Source organism: Psammomys obesus, unplaced genomic scaffold (genome assembly GCF_907164565.1).
Source record: "Psammomys obesus unplaced genomic scaffold, mPsaObe1.curated_primary_1811, whole genome shotgun sequence".
Classification (NCBI taxonomy): domain Eukaryota; kingdom Metazoa; phylum Chordata; class Mammalia; order Rodentia; family Muridae; genus Psammomys; species Psammomys obesus.
Genome location: NW_026595981.1, coordinates 9,059,336 through 9,064,765, shown reverse-complemented (window position 1 = coordinate 9,064,765; position 5,430 = coordinate 9,059,336).

Sequence of the window (5,430 nt, the reverse complement as noted above, 5' to 3'; positions counted from 1 at the left end):
CAGGAGCTACAAATAGTTGTGAGCCACTGTATGGATGCTGAGAATCAAGCTAGACCTCTTGCATAACCAACAGATGCTTTTTAACTACTGAGGCATCTGTCCCTGAAGACTCTATGGTTTTGGGTTTGGCCTGAAACTCACTAGGTAAACCAGGCTGGCTTTGAACTTCTAGGGAACCTCCTGCCTCTGTTTCCCTCCTGCTGGGATCAAAGGTGGTTCTATGGACCACCATATATCCTGAGTCCACCATCTTAATGGACTCAGGATATATCTGTGGGACCTGTGAACACTGCTCTGTGTGTTTGCACACATTCTGGTACATAAATTAGAACTTAATTAAAATCTATTCCAAATCTCTGTATGGTGGCACTTGGGAGGCAGAAGCAGGAAAGTCAGGAGTTCAAGACCAGTTTGGGAGAGTTCAAGGCTTGCCTGAGCTCTATGAAACCCTGTTCCAAACAACATGAAAACAATTCCAATGTACAAAATGTAAACAGTGGTGGTTGTTAACTTAGCAATTGTTTAGTTTGTGGTCTTCTAGAACTTTTCTGTTTATCACATATATGGTTCCATTATCATTAAAATCTGTAGGCTGGCTGGGTGGGGTGGTGCATGCCTCTAATCTCAGCAGGCTGAACATGAGGATCTGGAGTTTGAGGCCGGCCTGGACTACACAGCAAGAGTTGTCTCAAAAAAATCAGAACCAAGCCAAACAAACCCCTAGAAATTAGTATGTCCTAATAGTCAACAATCCTTTTCCATAAAAGGGTTAGAGAGTAAGTATTTTAGACTCTGTGAGCGCTAAGTCTCTGTCTCTGTGGTGGTAACTACTCAGTTCTGTTGCATGCAATAGAAAAATGAATGCTTGTGGTTGTTTCAATAAAATTTTATTTAAAAAAAAAATTGGCTGACGACGTATTTGGTTAATGGGCCACACTTCCCCAAACCTGGGTAAAATGCTTCTGCCGGTCCTGTAGATATGAAGCCACCTTAGAAGTTGGCTCATGTCCTTTCTTCCCTCTTAGGACGAGGAAGCAGATGCCTTATTAAAAAGGATAATAAGTGACTTTTCCATGAACTATAACCCAGGACGTCCCGGAGTCATGGTTCTGGAGTCAGGTGGACCAGCTGCTTTCTGGGAATGCCAGTTTGACTTTGGATAAGTTTCCCCATTACTTCTACTTTTGATATCGTGAACATGTGTAAGTGTTGATGACAAAGGAATTTATGCCTCATCAAGTTGCTGGGAGAGCTCAGTGATGTAACTCAGACTGGGTGGGTCAGTGCAAGCAGGGCCCAAATCAAGTGCTTGCTCAGTCATTACACGTGGCTCAGGAGTTCCCTCCCTTCCTCCCTCTCTCTCCCTCCTTTCTAAAGACCTAGCCTACAGGTAAGCTCACTACCAGACACTTCTAAGTGTCCACTGTGTGTGAAGCCCTTTGAGGGAATCAGCAAATCCCCAACCCCTAGCCCGCTTTTCCAAAAAAAAAAATCACTTCCAGCTCCAAGCCCTTATTCCCCAAAGCTTGCAGATATGAGAGCACTTAGCTAGGGAACCTCCTAAGGGCACGATATTTCTTGTCTTTTGATTCAACAATCCACATCCTTCTTCTGGATTAGTTTTAGAAATAGGGTGTTTCCAGTAGCTTGTAAAAGATTAAATTAAAAACTGGCAGCCTAGTATGATATTAAACTAATAAATACTACACCTAGCATCGAGAACAGTCATTGCAGAATCGTAGCCCATACTGCTTCCTCCTCCTGCAACAGCTCTGAGGACTGAGCCCAGCACACGGTAGGCAGTGTGGACGGTCCTCAGGTGTTCATGGAGTACATCATGGGCTCAAGTACAGCAGACATGCCATGAATGTTTATTGGTAAATGATATGATAGGCCAAAGTGCAGAGGAAAAAATACAACATTCACTGGCATCCTTGGAGCATGCCCTCAGATAATATGAAGTAAGTTCTGAGAGCTTGTTTGGAAGTGCTAGCAGGTGAGGGCCACTACTCTGATACCCTTGGCGCAAGACTTATTTCCTATCAGGGGAAGGTTTTCCTCTTCCAGCCGCCATGCAGATACTGAAGGGAAGCTTAGTGGTGAAGGAAAAAGGGGACTGCCACCCAGCCAGCCAGACCAGCCACCTAATCCTGGCAACCAATGGGGTGACAAAGGTCGCAGGCAGATCACCTTCATACATCCAAATGGGATGTGATTGTGTGTGTGCGCGCGCTTATTTGAAGGTTTTTAATATTACAGGTTATAAAAATACATATAAACAGAATCACACAGCAAATAAAGTAAGTTCTGGGCTGGTAAGATGGCTGAGTGGGTAAAGACGCTTGCCTTGTGGGTTTGGTTCCCCTGAACCCACAAAGTGAAAGGAGAGAGCTGACTCCTGCAGGCTGTCCTCTGACCTCCACACTCAGGCCATGCCACAATTATGCCCCAACACACACACACACACACACACACACACACACACACACACACACACATACATACAAACACAAACACACACACACACACACACACAAACACACATGCACATACATACATATACATACACATACAAACACACCCACACTAAATAAAACATGATGAAAGAGAAGTTCTAGTGAGCTGGGATTCTTAGAGATGACGTCACCCACACTTGTTCTTCTCATAAGCCTGTACAGCTTGCATGAACTGCTCTCACTTCAGTGGGGAGGAAACAGAAGCGCCACGAGAGCAAGGTCTGACCTAAGAACTTACGCTAAGGCTAAGGACGGAAGCCTACGATTGAACTGAGTATCATCAATGCCCCGCTGGGCAGTTATTCTCTAATGCTACTGCTTACATGACAGGCTGAGCACGAGGCACAGCCTAGGTGGAGGGAGGAGGTTAGACACGAGAGTTGTCCATTTCACTGCTGATGCCACGCTCTGCCGACAGAATGGCTCCTTTTGTTTCTTTTTAATTATTTCTTTTGTCACATCAAGAAAAGGTACCAGGAAAGGGCCCATTCGATGAGCCAGGCATTTTCACCCATTCAGCATTCCACATGTCTCCCTCGATGGAGACTCTTCTCCTTCCACCCCAGAGCTCTTAGTTCTGAGCAGGGGCTTCTGCCTACAGTGTCCTGTGAGGGTTCAGCTCACGACGGTCCCCTGTATACAAGTGTGGCTGCCCAGCCTTGCACTAGGGGATGATCAGGGTACCGTTTGATGCCCTCGTGACCAGATGCAGACTCAGCTCCCCGGCCTGGGGGGTAAAAAGCCTCCGGGATGCTGAGTCATCGAAGCAAACATTTCCTAAGTGTGAGTCACATGATGGGCAGCACATTAGGGTCTGGCATCACCGGGACAAATTAGGTCCAATTCCTGCTGCAATGAGTTGGAATGAGAGGCGCAGACGTGTGTGCAGCTCTCTCTACTGCCAGATGGGAGCGAGCAGGCTTTACAGTGTGCATCAGGCATCCATTTTATTCCTCGCTTGTCCCCAGGACAGCATTAGTATTCCTCTCTCTAGTTTTCTTTTCTTTGGTATTCGAGACAGGGTTTCTCTGTGTAGCCCTGGCTGTCATGGAACTCACTGTGTAGACCAGGATGACCTCAAACTCGGAGATGTTCCTGTCTCTGCCTCCCCGAGTACTAGAATTAAAGGCATGTGCCACCACACTTGGCTGGTTTTCTTAGCTGATGCTCAGAGAACTTAAGCTGCAGGTAACTTCTCCAACTGAAGAGCAGTTTCTCCTGGCTTTAGTTTCCATACCAGCCAAGAGGCAGGTGCCACAGGGAAGCCAGCCTGGCTGGCATCACACTGATTTGGATTTGAAACCTATCTCTGCTGCCTCCTAGACATGCCTTTGAGTAGCTTGCCACTCTGAACCCTGGTTTCTTTATCTATGAAACAGACACTATAGAAACCAGTAGGGCACACGCTTTAAGTAAACTGCCTGGCACAATCAATACATAGAAGCAAATCTTGGTAGAAATATGGGAAGCAGAGCTGGGGACATGGCTCTCAGTGAAGTGCCAGCCTGAGGGCTGATTCAGTCTCCAGCTGGAGTTGCTGCCTGTGATTCTAGTGCTGGGAAGGTGGAGGAAGGAGGGTTGCTATGGCTTGCTGGTCAGCCTGCATTGTCTAATGGGTGAGCGCTGGGTTCAGTGAGAGGTTCTGTTTTAATAGATAGATAGATAGATAGATAGATAGATAGATAGATAGATAGATAGATAAGTAAGTAAAGCCCACTGGAAGGTTGGCTCAGAGGTTAGGAGCACCAGCTGTTCTTCCAAAGGTCCTGAGTTCAATTCCCAGCAACCACATGGTGGCTCACAACTGCCTGTAAGGAGATCTGGTGCCCTCTTCTTGCCTGCAGGCACTCATGCAGGCAGAACACTGTATAAATAACAAATAAATAAATCTTTAAAACAAACAAATAAATAAAAACCCTGTCCTTTATGGTAGAGAGTGGAAGAAGACATTCTATATTAGCTGCTGCCCTCTGTATGCACACACACACCAGGTGCATACATGTATGCGTATAAACACGTGTGCACACAGGTATGTGTACACATAGACAAGTACACATACATGCACACACACACACACACAGCAAAGGGGGAAGCAGCAAAGTTCTGGGAAGATGCAGGGCTATCGAAGGATGAAGCAGGACTCCGGCAGGCAGGAAACGCTCTACAGCAGAGAGAAAAGCTGACCAGAGGCTTAGCCTTGAACGTAGGCAGGAAGAGGACGGGTGCAGGGCCAGCCAGCCGTGTGGACCAGGAAGACCCCAGACGCTAAGGTCAGAGCTGATGATGACCAACACCGCCTGCCTGTGGGGCTGAGCTGCTCTCTCAGGTAAGGAGAAAGCTTTCACGAAGCTGTGTGCCGCTGTGTACTTTTAGAAACGGCTCGTTAGGAGCTGGGCCTGGCAGTACACGTCTATAATTCTAGCACCTGGGAGGTGGGGGCTAGAGGGTCAGAGTTTGAGGGCCAGCCTTGGCTACTTACAGTTTGAGGTTAGCCTGGGTTACACCAGACCCTTCTAACATCAGGAACTGTAGTTGTGACTCTCATGTGCTTCCATCACTGTGCTAAGATTCACACTGTTATCTTAGGTGATCCTTAGGGACCCGGGGGTCCTTCCTACCCAATTAGAATGGCAGAATAGGGAAGTGATCCCCGATTCTTTTTCCAGAGTCAAAAATGTCAGAATTCACACTTCAGGTTCACTAACTACACATGGAAACATTGTTTAGCCTTTCTGGGCCTCAGTGTTTCCGTCTTTAAAATGGGGATGGAGCAATGGCTCTGTCGGTAAAGTGCCTTCTGTGTAAGGACCTGAGTTTTGATCCCCAGCAGCCATGTAAAAGTCTGGGTGTGGAGGCGTGTGTTTGTCTTCACAGCACTGGGGAGCTCACTGTCCACCAGCCTAGCCAACTGCTG